The sequence below is a fragment of the Carassius gibelio genome, chromosome B1, assembly GCF_023724105.1.
Source record: "Carassius gibelio isolate Cgi1373 ecotype wild population from Czech Republic chromosome B1, carGib1.2-hapl.c, whole genome shotgun sequence".
In the NCBI taxonomy this organism is placed as follows: Eukaryota; Metazoa; Chordata; class Actinopteri; order Cypriniformes; family Cyprinidae; genus Carassius; species Carassius gibelio.
The window spans coordinates 4,035,554-4,052,750 of NC_068396.1; the positions used below are offsets into that span (position 1 = coordinate 4,035,554).

At 33.7% G+C, this 17,197-nt stretch overlaps 1 protein-coding gene across 1 annotated transcript in view; it reads left to right on the plus strand.

The window, feature by feature from the left end:
* The window catches only part of LOC127949615 (glypican-6), a 183,073-nt gene that overhangs the window by 94,092 nt on the left and 71,784 nt on the right, over window positions 1–17,197 (plus strand). The window lies entirely within an intron of this gene.

Sequence of the window (17,197 nt, forward strand, 5' to 3'; positions counted from 1 at the left end):
GATATAATTTGGGATTTGTTTGTCAAACAAAACTTTATAAAAACACACTTTATTTGTTTGTATAAACGCATACTTTAGCGAAGCCGTTTATTATTAATATTATTATTATTTATTGATATTTTCCATTTAGTTAGTTAGTTATTGTAAACTTTCATTAGTCTTTTAAGCTTTGTATAACCACCATGTATGCTTTGTAGAAGCCGTTCTTTTGTATGTGTTTTTCTGAAGGCCAGTAGGTTGCATGTCTACACCAGTGTTAATGCGTCTTTCCAGCACAGCAGCGCTTTGATGTGACGGCGGCGCGCTGGACAGGTTATGACATCCGTGATGAGAGATGCCCTGCGGAGCCACACGTTTTTCTGAAGGGAAGATAAAAGCGATCGTCTGACAGCCGCAGCCGCAGATCCACCTTTGATAGCTCGTCTCAATCACATTTTCCAATAGATGTTGATGCTGTTTAATGGCTCACTGGATGATTAGAAGAATTATTGACAGATTTGCTGCTGAAGACATCCAGAGAATATAGTGAGGCAGCCAGGTCTGGCTTGTTTTAGGTACTTTGCTGACGTAATATGCGTCTGTATTTGTGTTCATTTGTAATGGCAGAGGTATATATGATTGTATTGCCCGGCCCGATCTCCAACAGGTTTATCTCTCTCACTTTTTAAATTGCATGCACTTTTAATTAACATCACAGTTCACATTTACGTTTACATTTATGCAATTAGCAGATGCTTTTATCCAAATTGATTTGCATTGAAGAACTTAAGCAATTTGTGCTTTGTTCTGTTTGTATGCATCAGACGGTCGTCTGTGAACAGCTCTGAATGGCCAAAGACGTGCCTGATTAGCTACTTTAAAGATGCTTTAACAACTACATATGAGCAGAACAGACATAAATATGGTGCACTTAAATGCTTGAATTGTTATGTTTGTGTCACGCTGACAGAGAGTTCACATGGGTGTGATTGAGCAGGATTATTCTTAGCCAATCAGGCCGTATTGTTTGTAGTGGCACGTCTGTCCAATCCACAGCAGGAGGAAGAGCTGCAAATATATTTCCTTGGTAATAACATGTAATTGTCATTAGGAGAAGTGTTCTTGAGAAATGCTTACAGAGGACGCAGATTCTTGAAACAAAGAGTCTATAATTACTCTGCTGGACTCAACAAAATGCATTTTAGCAGAAGTTAAAAGTTTCACCAAAATTGCACTAATCCTCACATTAAAATCGAAATGTTTTAGCAGTGTATGCAAAAGTAATTATATGATAAATGTTTCATTTTAGTAAAAAAAAAAATATAGTAAGTTATGAACTAATATTCAACTAAAACATAATCTTTTCATCAGCTCTAATAATTTTTTGTATATTAAATTGATATTGCACGCAAAATCAGCTTAACCCCTCATTCACCCGTTTCCACAAACAAGCCACGGATGTCAGCATTCCTGTAAAACTGAACTGAATGCATGGGTTAACAGATGCATTTTACTTATTTATTATTTGTTTGTTTTGTACATATTTCATTTATATTTTCCCAATTACTATTATTATTGGGGGGTGTGTGTGCGTGTGCTTGTGTGTGTGTGTGTGTGCGTGTGTGTGCTTGTTTGTGTGCGTGTGTGTGCGTGTGTGTGTGTTATTTATTGATTTGTTAAAAAAACAGCAGGGTTTTAAATAGTTGAATGGACACACAGAGATTTTTTTTTTTTTTTTAAGTAGACTGATGTCTTAAGCAAATAATATTTTTTTTTCTAGTTACAATAAATAAATAAATAAATAAATAATAAAAAGCTTTTATGTAAATGAAATGGTGTTCGAAGAGATTCAGTCTGAAGGTACACGTGAGTATATTTCTCCAGAAGACTCGTGTGTGTGTCTGTGTGAGTGTGTGTGTGTGTGTGTGTGTGTGCATCACTAATGGCTGTGTGATGTGTGCTAATGGACCAGGCCTGTTTTCACAGGACCCTGACCTGTATGGGGCAGAGATGTCACTGACCCGATGTAGAAACATGAAGAGAATCACGCTAAAATGTTGTTTACATGCACAAGCAAGCTCATATTCCTAGCCTGATACTCTACTTATTTAGACATTTTATTTGAAGCTCGGTTTTGCTGTGAAAAACAAGCTGGTTTTGCTCCGTTACTACTTTAAAGAACGCATTGATCTTGCTGTTCAAAACACTAAGGGTCTGTCTTTAAATTGGATAAAAAAAAAAAAAAAATTAAGGATATAAATAAAAGGTTACAGTTAACTTGAATAAAAAAGTAATTAGCAAACTATTCCTTTATTATCCCTAAGTTCATATACCTTCAAATATTAATATCTCTGAAAATAGGTTTTATTTTTTATCTGTTTGAAAAGTCATTCATATTATTATATTATATTATATTATATTATATTATATTATATTATTTTATATTATATTATATTATATTATATTATATTATAGCTAATTGTAGCTTATTATATCTTATTTTAACTAATAAATAAGTAATTATCAAATATATAATAAACAAAATATTAAAACTTAATGTTATTTCAAATGTTAAGGATATGATTTTTTTTTTTAATTGAATGATTTATAATAATTTGATATATAATTATGTACATTTATAATAGAAGTTGTTTCATCCAATGTATTTTTATGTTTCTTGATTTTAAGTATGTCAATGTGCAGAAATCATCTGAAGCACACAGGTCTGCTCCAGAATAAACAGCTCTGATTACATATTTGGGATTAATTGCAATCCGAGGCTTTACTGCTGTTTTCCCCGAATTAAGAACTGAAAATCCCACTCAGATTAGATTAAGAGAAGCATTTGGAGAATTCCACGCTGTACTAGGAATGCTGAAAGGGGCAAAAGAAGATTAAGCAGATTATTATTATTTTTATTTATTTTTACAGAGATTTGAGGATAAAGTTATTTAAACTTTTGCAAAACAGCATTAGAGTATTTAGAAGTGTGTGTGTGTGAGGGATCTGATTTAAAGGGATAGCTCCCTGAAAATGTCAGATTTTGAGAAATGTATAGCATTGCATCACTTGCTGACCAATGGATCCTCAGCAGTGAATGGGTGCCGTCAGAATGAGAGTCCAAACAGCTGATAAAAACATCACAATAATCCACAGCACTCCAGTACATCAATCAACATCTGGTCAAGTGAAAAGCTGTGTGTTTTTTAAGAAACTAATCCATCAATAAGATGTTTAAACTTTAGACTGTTGCTTCCGAATACAAGTCCATTATATTGCTTTCTCCAGTGAAAAAGTCACCTCGTCTGAATCAAGAGAGAAATCTGCACACATCAAATACCATTTATAACCCAAAAAAACAGCTCTAAACAAATATGTCAGTAGATTTTGATGTGAGAGAACCAGAAGAGGTGGACCTTTTCACTGAAGGAAGCATTATTATGGATTATTGTGATGTATTTATCAGCTGTTTGGACTTTCATTCTGACGGCACCCATTCACTGCAGAGCAACCATCAGTGAAACGGTGATTGAATGCTACATTTCTCCAAATCTGATGTGGAAAGAAACTCATCTTCATCTTAAATGTTCCTGAGGGTGAGCACACTTTAATTTCGTTGTGAAACAAATCCTTTAAGACTACTGTGTGTGAACTTAAACTGCATGCTGTCATTAAAACAAAGTAAATACCTTCGGCGTCATTGAGTAGTTGCGATTGTCTGAGTTTAAACCACATTCATTTCATGACTCGGTGCTTGTGAATGCAAACGTCTAGATACGCAAGCTCGATTTCACAGTCGTTGTGTTCTGAAATGCAGTTCATAAAGCGACACAAGTGCACTTTGTATTCTTACCGCTGCTTTTTAACTGTAGGCACAGATGCATGAAGGAAAGTATGTTCTCTTTTGAATTTTGCAAGAATGCACTTTAAGTATGTACAATGTTTAAGCATGTACATAGTATGCATTCATAAAATCAGTTGTCTGAGTATTTGCACTCAAGTGTGTACTTGCATAGAGTATGTTTCTTGCTTTTAGCTCTTAGAAGGTAACGATAGGGAACTTTTTCTCTTTTTTTTCACCAGGGTATTGTATTTTGAAGAGTTCAGACTCAGAGAGAGCTTCAATCATTTTACAGACATCAATCCTGATCCTAATAATAGCTTAAGTAAATCACTGTTCAGTGTTAACATGATAGAAATACGTGTTGCATATCTGCATTTAAAAATAATGCAAGCTTGACCTTAAAGCGAACTTTGGAAGTTTTCCATGCTTTAGCGGGCCGTCTCGTTAAAAAAGAAACTCTTTTCTTACAGTTGGGAGGATAGAGTTGCCTAGTTCAATAGGATCAGTAGTCTGTCTGTCTGCTGAACAGACGTCTGTTAGTGACTCATTGATGGTTTCCCCTGGGAACGCCACAGATTTTCACATGTGCACATACTCTTTTTGTTTGAGAGCCGACTCAGCCGAGCTCGCCACATTGTTTACAAGAATGCCTTCTTCTGTAAAAACTGCAATGCTTTGACAAAGTCTTTATGAAAAAGTTTAACTGGAATGACATGAACTATTGCTTTAGTTGCATAAGGATATATCCTTCGCCAGCTGACTCTGTCATTTTAGTATTGAGATACTATTAATTCATATTTGCAATCATATTTTATTTTTTAGATTAGTTTTTTACAATTATAGTAAAAATCAAACACAATGTACTGTATTTATATGAAATAATTTCCAAATTGATTATTTACAGGTGTTTGATAGGCATAATAGGTACTTTGTACTTTGAAATAGCTTCTTTTATTTATTAAAAATAAGCAAAATTCAACATAAAAAAATGCAACTAACTGAAATAATAATAATAATTATGTTTGAATTTTATTTTAATTATTATTACCCCCCCCCCCCCCCCCCACACACACACACACACACACACACACATTTAACCTTTGTTTTATTTCAACAAACCTATTACTACTTTAGTTGCATGAAAACATTCATTCTCTCATTATGGGAATATTTACTGTTATTTTAGTATCATTGAGATACTTATATACTTATACCTATATAGTTTTATTATATAGTTTAATTATATTGAAAAAAAAATATTTATAATTTTTTTATGCCTGTATTTAAGTTATATTTTATTTCAGTTTTAGTTATTTATACACAAATATGTATTTTAAAAAGTACATCAAAATGAGAAATGTTGCCAACTGCCTGAGAAAAAAAAAATATATTTTTAAATCTGATAATTAATTAATTAATTAATTCATGTATTTATGTGTTTATTTATTTACTATTTATTTACTGTATATATATATATATATATATATATATATATATATATATATATATACTTATATATGGTTTTAGTTTTAGTTTAACTGTAATAACCCTGCCTCTGTATTTAGTATGTCTGTGTGCATGTGTGTGGTTGATGTTCTCAGTGTGTCGGACGGTAATTGAGCATCAGAGCTGTCAGAGGTCGTGTTGTGACATTATGTGGGTGCGTTCCTGCCGCCCGCCGTGTCCCTGACGACCCCTGACATTTGAGACGCGGCTGAAGTGCAGACTCTGTCAAGTGCGGCACCTTTTAACGGTGAGCGGGCGGGTGGCCCAAGGGTGTAAACCTAACACCGTATGACACTCCGGCCCGAGCCTGAGGAGTTGGCCTTGAAGTGAAGGGGACCGCCGGAGATCAGGTAGACAGATGCCCTGCGCACGGCTCTAGTATTTTCCTTTTAGTCAGCCGGCGTATGTCTGGGTTCATCAGAAAAGCAATCGTCTGAAGCAGTCACATGGAGGTGCAGGAGGATCGGATGGGTAGGAATGATAAAAGATAAAACACTGCCCTTTACCTTCACCACCGCAGATAGCCGGTTCGCCGAGGACACTTGGGGTCACTTTTTCCGCCCGTCCTACCTGACTGTTAAGAAGGGCCTTTTGACTTTACAATAAGTGACACTTGGACCAGCCTCGCTGGGACTGTCTATCTCCTCGACTTTTCATTTAAAATCCAGCCAGCCGTGTGTCCTTCCTGAGCGGAAAGAGCCTTTGAAAGAGCAGAGATGTAAAGTGAAGCGATGGGCTTCTATACACATACAAAGCAGCCACAAGGTTAGAAAGTGTGCACAGCGCTGAACAGCAGAAACACACTGGCTTGTAGAAGTAGGCAAAAAAGAAAATAGAAAGATAGTGAAAAGTTACATTTGTGTAGCAATACATTAATGTAGCTTAAGGATATACTGCATACATTTTACCATTTTTATCAGTCTTTGTTTGTTCATCTTTATTAAAATTACTTTAAATGCAATTATTATTATTATTTCATATATTGCTATTTCATAGTGCATTAACCTACATTAATAAATGCAACTTTTAATGTGTTAATAGATATTGAAGTTAATGTTAATTAAGACCAATAAATGACCATGTATTATTTCTTGTTATTTCATGTTAACTAATGTAGTTAACTAATGTTGAATTTGAATTTTAATGTTGAATTAACTTGAATTTTAGGTTGATTATTAATAATTATGTTAATTGAAAAAGAACACACAGGGGATTACACACACAAACACACACACACACACACACACACACACACACACACACACACACACACACACACACACACACACACACACATTGATATTTATATATAATGCCATAATATCAGATTTAATACCCAAGCACAAACGGCTGTATTTTATTTTATTTTATTTTATTTTATTTTATTTTATTTTATTTTATTTTATTTTATTTTATTTTATTTTATTTTATTTTATTTTATTTTATTTTATTTTATTTTATTTTTAATTAATTTATTTTATTTTATTTTATTTTGATTTATTTTTTAATTTTTATTTTATTCTAGCTGTTTTCAGTGCAGATGCATGGCGAGCTGCCCTTGCTGTTGTGTCGCTGGCAGTCTCTGAACTGTTCTTTAGTTGACTGTTTGAATCTCTTGTCATTTAATTTGTCGGTGTTAATGAGGGTCAAACTATAGTTCCTATGATGCTGTTTAAATAGCATAATGCAATGTCTCATGGATACCATCTCCATTTTAATTACTCACCAAAGACTATTTTTACTTCTATTCAGCTCTTTCTGAGCATTAGAGTAATTTTCCGGGTTAAATGCAAGTTAAACTGAATTCCTCAGAAAGTAATATGAATATGGAACCAGGAAATCTAAATCTAAAATCTAAAATATTACCCAATAGACAACATTAAGCACTGCACAGAATCTGGTTACTTGTTTTTACATCGGAGTGTGTTTTTATTTATTTATTGGTTTTTACACTAACTTTAACATGCATTAAAATTTGAATATTCCTCTTTTTTTTATTACCATGCAATATTACAACCACCAAAATGTTCTCACATAAAAGTGACTTGAACTCCTCCTCCTCCTGAATGCATTTTTCTGCGGTTATAATTGGCTGTCTCTCACTATAATACAGCAGGGAACATTAGAAGTGGCTGTTTGTGATTTGCACTTTGGCAAGAAATTATCTGAAAAGAGCATAGCAATAAAGACTGTTACCTCTAGTGAAATTGTTCTCAATTATGCCTCGATTAGGCCTATTTTATAGTTGTGATAATGTCGCATTCACTAACCGTGTCTGAAGTATAGCCTTGTCTGCTTCATATAAGTGTCTTTGAGCTTGTGTTTTTTCGTAACGTCATGAGTATAGTTTTTTGGGGGGAAAGCAGTCTTATATTTGGACATATTTTGGGGATGCTTGTTTTGATGCCGGTTGCATGATTTTCTTGCTTTTCTGGCAAGATCTTGCAACCTGAGACTGTGTCTATGTTATGTATGTTGTATGTATCATATTTATGAGTTGAATGCACATGTACACCACCATAAAGTCGTTATTATGAATGGGAAACATAGTGGATGTCGTACTTATGACTTCCCAACCTGTTGTAGAAGTTACATCCTTGTAAAAGTCCTCAGTCTGTTGCCCAAATTTCACTGCCTTAATATTGGCTCACACCCATGATCAGCAGCGGTGTCGTATAATCTTTATGAACAATCAGATCTGTCGCCCGGACGAATCTGTGCCCTTGAAAGTCACAGAGGAAGAGAAGCAATCTGAAGAGCATCTGAGCACAGAAAGAGTCAGTCGAGCGTGATCCACTGCAAACACAGCGACGGCACGCTTGTCATTATTACCTGGCTCTCTCTCTCTCGTGTGTGTGTGTGTGTGTGTGTGTGTGGAGGCAGCGTCTCAGATGAAGGGTTAAACGGTCACTGTACTCTCACTGGCTCTCGCTCGCACTCAGATGTGTGTGGGAATGCACTCCTGAGCATTAGAAGTGAGCTGAGAGAAAGGCAAATTTGGTGAATATTTGTTTAGAGATCCATGTTTCGATGCCCGTAACATATGCACAAATGCTGATGCTTTTAGCTTTCCAAGTTTTGCAACATTTGCAGCTAGTTACTTAATGTTAATATGACATTATCTATATGCTTTTATAGTATTTATGGTAATGTTTTGCAATAGGGTCTTTTTGCAACTTGCAATTTGGTTGCAATTTGATAAGATTAGTTGTGTAAAATAACAGGGGCAATAAGCTATATATTTAGTGTTAGTGCAAAGTGCATTCATATTAATGTATTCAACTGATTTTAAAAATCTATTAGTAAATATTGAAATTAACATTAACTAAGATGTTAATGCTGTACAAACCTTAAATCATAAACACATAAAAGATTATAAAAACATTTTAAATGTCATCCTATTTAAGATTTTTATTTGCACTTTTTATGTGCTTTTATCATATTTATTTATGTATGTATTTATTTATTTGTTTGTTTATAATATAGTTCAGTTGCTCATATAACATATATAATTTTCATTTAGTTTTTTATGTAATATTTATATTTTTGATATTTGAGGTTAATTTCAGTTTTTAACAATGATTTAATAATTGTATTAAACTTTGTAAACTATAAAAAAATTTTAGTAAAGAATTTTGAGCAAAATTTAAATAATAGTTATTAATGGCACATAAAACAAAAACCAAAATATTTTAAACCTAAAGTAAATAAATAATTGTAATATTTATTCTTAATATATGAAATAAAACAAAGTTACTAAAATGTAATAATAAAATAATAATGTAACATTTATATTCAAAACATTTTAACTCTCATTGACAACGAAATAACACAGACATGCGCATGTGCAACAGTTGTGTGTGCATGCATGGATTAAAATATGTTTTTGGCTCTTTTTTATTTCCGTTAGGATATGAATGTCCGGGATTTTATTTCTCAAAAGGTGCTCTTTCAGAGATCTGCTCCGGAGGATTTAAAGTAGCCCGTGTTTAATTTAAAGATCATCATCTCTGATGTTTTCTCATAAAAACCCTTTAGAGAAATGCAGACACAAGTGAGCTGACATGAAGTAAGATTGTAGAGTTATAAACTTAACTCCAGAGGAGACACATTTAGTTTTTTATTTGTTTGTTTGTGTGTTTTTGCATGACACCTAAGAACAGAAGCAACTATTTTTGTTTGCTCTCAATTTAAATGTCATCTTCATTTTGGACAGAAGTTGCAATGTTAAAGAGATTTCTCTCTCTCCTGTTGAGTGTGACATTGTTCTGAATAATCATACGTTTTAGTGTTGTGATCATGCAGCAGGAGCATTAGAAATCTCGTTGTGTGGGTTGCTTCTGTTGCCTGGGGCGTAAACAAAGGTGCTCTTCAAGAGTTCAGTCAAGGTTGGTTTAGTTTGTGAAAGATGTGCTGGCATTTTAGTTTCAAAATTTGCCATCCATTCATTTTAAATCGCTCGTCCTGTGTGGAGTATAGTGGGAGTTTAATATACACTCAAATGAAAGTGTGTGTATATATATATACCTCACCTTTGAAAAAGAAAAAAATACTCACATGTGTCTCCTCTAGAGTGACGTTTATAATAATAATTTTGTCAAATTAATTAGCACATAATGGCACAGACCAATGATATTATAATTTACTAAACTAAAATAAAAACCATACAAAACATTTTAGTTACATGAAATAAAATAAATATTAACTGAAATAGTATAAAATATATAAAAACTTAAAAGCTGAAATCAATGTATTTAAACATTTCTTATTTTCATGTAAAATACCTCAAATGGAAACTGAAATAACAATTACTAAAATTATTTAGATATATAAAAACGAATAATGCGTAAAATAAAAACACAAATCAGAACTTTAAGTTGATTTCCCATGCATATAAAAATCTGGGTTATTATAGTTAACTAAAACTGAAACTAAAAAAAAAAAAACAGTTTTCTTAAAATAAATGCTAACTGAAGTAAAATAAAACAGAACTTATTTTAAAATTAGTAACTTAAAAATAAATAACTTGTCTTAAAATATTAGTAAAAACTAGGATCTAAAAGGATCTCAGTGATACTAAAATAACACAGATTTTAATATTATAATATCATGATTTTATTATATTATTATAGAATACACAATTGCATGAAAACCAGCCTGAAAGCTGACAGTTTGTCCCATCAGACTTGGGTCAGGCTGACATGGTATTAACATTATTTATTTTTAATTAATTGTGATTAATCATGCTTATATCTTTATCATGTGTATGTAAGAGCACTTGTTTTGTAGAATGAGTGTCCTGCACGACTGGATTCACATTTCCTTTTTACCCACTTTTTTAGCCGTTTTTCTAGATGGCAGATGGCGTGTTGACTTTTGCATGTAAGTTCACTGGCAGTGCCAATGAGGCTAATGATGCTGGCCGGACATGCCTTATGTCTGAGAGAAAGGCCGTGTGATGCTGGCGTGAGCGCTAATGTAAATCTGTAGAGAGATTGAGCTTTATTTGGATTAGAAGGACACTGTGCAAATCTAGTTTGTGTCATTGCCAGCAGATTTCTGTGCTTGCATTCCATACAAGCTTTTGTGAAATAAACAACGATTATCGGAGCGCTGGAGGAAAGATGTGTTTTTGTAGGCCAACCTGTAAATTCACATCACTCTGATTCTCTCAAAAACACAATAGGAAATGAGTTCTGTGACTGATGAAATTTTATGATTCATGCATGGTTTAACTAAATATCTAAAAAGCCTATCAAAATACATAATAAAAGCTTTAGAGACAAGAAAAAATAGAAAATCAAGAAAAATCTCACAAACACAAAAATTACGAAAATTTTCACTGAAATTAAAAACGAATCAAAAATAAGAAACTAATTCACTGTATTAACAAAAACTATTGAGTACACATCAACAATACTGAAATAACAGCCTCAGTTGTCCCATTTAGCCTTTTTTTTATCTAAATGCTTAAAAGTTACTGATGTATTTTGTTTAAGATTATAAAATATGAAAATATTGTGAGCTTAACCATGTACATTATTGCATGCATTTAACCAAAAACCCAATGAAACCAGAAGTGCATCATCAAGTGCATCAACCAGAAATCATGCCTCATTCCTAAAGCACTCTATAGAAATATTCTAAAAAATAAAAATAAAAATTCAAAATTCAATCTTTGTTTTATTTCACTCTTAAAAATAAAGATTTCAACAGGGGCTTCTCACAGTGATCCCACGGAAGAACCCAAATAACCTTTCAATGAATAATTCATCTTTAAAGAATAGCATCCAGGCAATGTAAAGAACCGTTTTTTTTTTTACGCACTGTAAAAAATGCTGGGTTGTTTCGAAATCCATGGACAAACCCAGCAGTTGGGTTACTGCCCAGAAGGCTGGGTTAAACATCTAAACAAACCCAATCACTGGATTTGTCCATATTTTGTATTTAACCCAGCGTTTTTTAGAGTGTAAAGTTTTCAATGGAGTCTTCAGTACCAATAAAGAAGCTTTATTTTTAAAAGATTTCCACTTCCAGAAATCCTCCCAGTTAAGACCTGAGAAGTTCTGTAGTTTCATTCTTGAGGAGCCCTGCGTCTTCCTGTTCACTTCGGGCCCTTATTAACTCCTCGTGTCACTTCTCGCACCTTCTCAGCCCTTCTCTGACATCCGAAAGTAAAGAGAGGAACAGAAGGAGGTGCCACATCTGATTATCTCATATCCAAGCCTACACTGGCAAGCTGCTCGGCTCCTTCAGTGTGTGTTGGGGTTGATTCTGGAGGCTCGTGCCAGGTTGGATCCGGCCTACTGTCATAATAACTGTGGATTAGATCCATCTGCTGACAGGAATGTTCTTTTTGTCGTGCCAAAAGCCTCATATTAGAGCGGCTCGAAGCGTTGCGTCGCATCTCTTAACACCCTTCGAGGTTAATTCCGTGCCTTTTCCTAAAACCATTGGTCATATGTTTTCATTCCCAGATGTGGCTGACGAGTCTCTGGATTTGTTGGGCAAGATTTCCCATGGGTCGCTTTACCCTGGCTATGTGGTTCAGCACTGAATGAGAAATCAAATGTGCCGGGCTTAAAATGGAACACAATGTACCCAACAGGATTTCTGTGCAGTCGCTCAAAGGCATTTTATCTTCTCTCTGTACATGCAGCACTGTGTATTATTGTCCGTCATGGTTCTTTTATACGCAGGACTCCCCGTTTCAGATTTATGCTGAAGGCGTTTCCTTGCAGAAGGACTGAGGAGGTGCTCTTCTGCACAACAGCAACACGCTGATGATATCATTGTGCACTTACGATTCAAACCCTTGGGAGGAAGAATCCCACATATTTATCATTAAAGGTTATGCACACAAGATGATAATGCAAATGCATTGAATTCCATTGGAAGCAATCTGTTCAGACGCTCAGAAGAGAATCTAAAAAGAGTCCACTTGCAGTTTCTGAAATCTTATTTGTTTTCCTGCATGATTTCAAGTTGACCAGACTCCCTCATTGATTTGATTAACTAGTCTTTGATTTGAATCTTTATATTGACTTGTTGTTCATTGAATTATATTTTTTAAATTGTATCTGTGATTCAAATATTTGAATCGAATCAAATCTTCAAATCTTGCACCAAATATAAAATATTTCTATTGAAGGAAGAATTCATACACTATAAAAATTTATTTTTTGAAGTTTAGAATATTATGGCACATTTTACAAGAAATTGCTATTAGTTTTTTTTTTTTTTTTTTTACTTCAGAATTTTATGTTTAATTCAGTGTCACTCACATTTTATTTGTTTGTTTGTGAAATTTACTAGTTTTAGATTTTTTTTTTTCCTTAAACATATTTGTTTTAACAATGTGTAAGTCTTTTCTGTAATTTTTTTTTTTTTTTTTTTTGGTTAAAATACCTAAACCCAGTACCTAAACTTAACAACCACATTAGTTACAATTAATAAGCAGCAAATTATGAGTTTGGGGCAAAAGGTAATGGTGAGAATTGGACCTTAAAATGAAGTGTGACAGAAATATTTTAGTAAAGTGATAGTATTTTGTGATGTTTGTGCCAGAGCACTATAGAGTTCCCATTTCTAACTCATAGAGTGCATTCTATGTCATTTTGAATATGCTAATTATTTCAAATATTGTATTTTTTTGGAAAGGTGTGTGTTGTGAACAATTAGTTTAATTCATGAAGACTACTGATTACTATTCTGAATCTATTTTGAGTTAATTGAGTTAATCGAATTAAGCATTGCATTGAAAATAGTTCAAATGAGAGTGTCTAAAATGACCCTGATATTTTTCTGTGTGGTATCTGTGCCTCCTAAATTGACGGCAGATTGTCAAACCAGGGCCTGTTTTGGCCGCTGGCCTGTAAGCAGAATCACAGCTCGAGGTATTTGACGATTGCTGCTGTGAAAAAGAGGGATTTTACTGGAATCGACTGCTATTGCTGCTCATAAATGACTCGCGGGTCTCAGGAAATCTCGGCTGCTGATCAAGCTTGCTGCATGCTTCATTCTTCACGGCTTTGGTCGATTCCTGGGCTTCTCAGTTTGATTTGCGAGAGGGATATCAGAGCATCAAGAAGGCGGCTGCTTTACTTTGATGAAAAATGCATTGTTTTGCATGCTTCGAAACATGGAAATGACCTGGTTTGTGCTCCCGCATATCATGAACCTCATATTCCTGCCAGACATTTCTTCTGCGTGACAGGTTTGTCAAAGGTAAGATAGATTGGTGGTGGAAACATGTAGTGGGCAAACCCGCAGGAACATTTTATTGCTCACAGGTTACTCTTTATTATCTCCACGCTATGGGAACATGAGCATGACTCTGGAATAAATCATTTTGTTGACCTCAAATGCCTACGATCTATACTATTTATCGGCTCAAGGAATTTCATTACTTTTACACATCAGTGCACTTGGACAGCTCCATTTTAAAGATATGCGGCTTGTGATGTTTTTAAAAAGCAGGGTTCGAATGAGAAAAAAAAATATTTACTTATATTTTATAAGTCTTTTATGCTTACCAAGGCTGTATTTATTATAGATACATTAAGAACAGCAAAATTTTGAAATATTATTATGAATCAAAATAGCTGTTTTCTATCTGAATGTTTGTTAAAATGTAATTTATTCCTGTAATCATAACCTGAATTTTCAGCATCATGATTCCAGTCGTAACATGATCCTTCAGAAATCATTCTTATTATTATCAATGTTGAAAAGAGTTGTGCTGTTTCATAGTTTTGTGGAAACCATGATAAATTTGATTTATTTAGATTATTTTAATGAACTACTTATGGACATAATTATGTCTAATTTAGAAGAAATTTCTTCCTCCCTTATTATATCATATATCATATATACCATATATATTGTATTTTAAAGGAGAAAATAAGTCTGAAAGGACAATCCTAAATTTAACTAAAAAAAAAAGTTTTTTTAAAATAATTAAACAAATTAATTCATGCATAGTTTTTAGCTACTATATGAAGATAAAATCTATTTTATTTTACTTTATATATTTTATTTTATATACTTTACAATCCTAAATTTAACTTAAAAAAAAAAGTAAACAAATGTTTTTTTTTTTATTTTTTATTTTTATAATTAAACAAATTAATTCATGCATAGTTTTTATGAAGATAAAATCTATTTTATTTTTACTTTATATAGGCTATTTTATTTTATATACTTTATTTTTATTAATTTTTTATCTTTAGTATAACGAAAATTACATCTGGAAGAACAAGCCCAAATTTCACTTTTCTACACTCTTAAAAACGAAGGAAAAAATAGAAATAAAACAAATGTAACAATTAAACAAACTGATCTGTTTACAGTTTAACAGCGGCAGAGAAGTCAGCGGTGCGGCTCCTTTGAGCAGAGTTTGTCTTGTTAACCTTTGAGATACTCAGAGAAATACTCTTCAGTCTCAGAGTGCAGTGAAATATCCCGTCAGTGTCCCATGTGCAGCTAGACAGTCTCTGTGTATACTGCGTGAAGCTAATGGCTGATTAGGAATCGTGTGAAAAAGCTGTCAGCTCACGGTGCGCGTGAGTCTCGCTGTGATGTAATTGCGTTCAAAGCTCTCCTGCGCTCCGTGTTTGATGTGGGAGTGTAAAACGGGCCGCGTCAGAGCAGCTCTGTTTGATCCTCAGTCTTCCAGAAACACTTGTAGCTGTGCAGCGGCAGAGGAAGGGTGTCTGGATCATCACAGACGAGCAGAATGATGAAGACGCCAAGAGTTTATCTCCGAATCCGGAGGTGTGACACGTAACTGATCCTCCGCTTGTTCTTTCAATTACGGGCCGATGGTGAAGCCGTTTACAGCAAAGATTTTGAAGGGTAAATAAGTGGAGCTTGACAGGATGCATGTGTTTGAAACGTTAGCAAAGTTCATTGAAACTCACTGCCGTACTCTACCTCAGAAGAAAAGATGGAAGTAAGAAAAGAAGCGCTTGCTGATCTGTTGAAAATAATAGATGGAGGTGTAAGATTGCTAGTGCACTGCATATCATACACTGCCTACCCTTTTTACCTTCACTAATCAAGAAAAAAAAAAAATTAATAAAAACATTTTTAGTCTTGTGTAAAAATGTACAAACTCTTGGTAGTCAAATTCTGAGTTAAGAAAATTATGTATGTTATTGTTTTTTATTGTTGTTTGTTGTGAGGTTTTCAGTGTTATTTTAATATTTTTTTCTATATTTATGTGAATTCATTTGTGTAGTGTATTTGAATTGAGCTTTTCATTTGAAGTTTTATTTTGCTTTTAATTAATTTTTTATCAGTTTTAAATTTATATTAATTGACAATAACTATATAATCAGTTTCAGAGTTCAAATTATGGGATTATTTTAAATAAGAAATAAAGATTTATTAATGTTTTGAATTAGCTCTTCATTTTCATTTTAATTAAATTTTTTTATTATTGGTTTCCATTTGATATTTGTTTAACTCTTAGTAATTATGTTGTATGCTTCATTCATTCATTCATTCATGCATGCATTTATGTATTTATTCCTACTACTAATTTTTGTACTTAAACTTATTTCAGTTACTTGCCTATGCAACATTTTTAATTTTCATCCAATATGTATTTTTTTTTTTTACATTTAATATCATTTTATTTTAATAGTTTAAATAGTAACATCACTTAACATATTTAAGTGTCTAAAACATTAAATTGAAACTGAAAGTAAAACCTCACCTACAGTCACAATTAAGAGAAAAAACCTTGCAACTGTGACACATAAACTAACAATTAAGATGTTTTACTCTGAAGCAGAAGATGTAATTGAGTGCACATTAGTTGTATATTGTTTTTTTAGGTTTTTCGATTTTCAGATCTGTGTGAGTGTGAGTCTTGATGTGTGACATGTGACACGCTGCAGTTGTAGTTATAAAGCAGCACTGTCAGGTGTGTTCAGAGCAATCAACACATGTCCTTTTGGATCTCAGTGAGAAACTCAACGTCCATCGTGTTTCCAGTTGACCGTCTGCCTCCTTTCTGCACGGCCTTGACCTTCAGAGAGCCGTCTCCGTGTGATGGACAGAAGATTGCTGGCGTACAAGCTCTGAGTCAAGTGTACAGATAGAGAATGACACGCAATTATCAGAGAGACGGCTGCAAGTAGATATATTTCTGCCCTGAAGGCTAGCTGATGTGAGAATGCTGTCGCGTCACGAGTGTCTGCGAATGTAGCACTTTTGCACCCGTACTGACTTTGAAAATAGACGTGCATTAAGCACATGCAATGCTTCTGCGAATATCTGACCCCAATGTGCTTTTAAAGACACGTTTGACCTGTTGTCAGTGCAGTTCTTCACTCCACTCAGACCTTTTCAATACCCAGC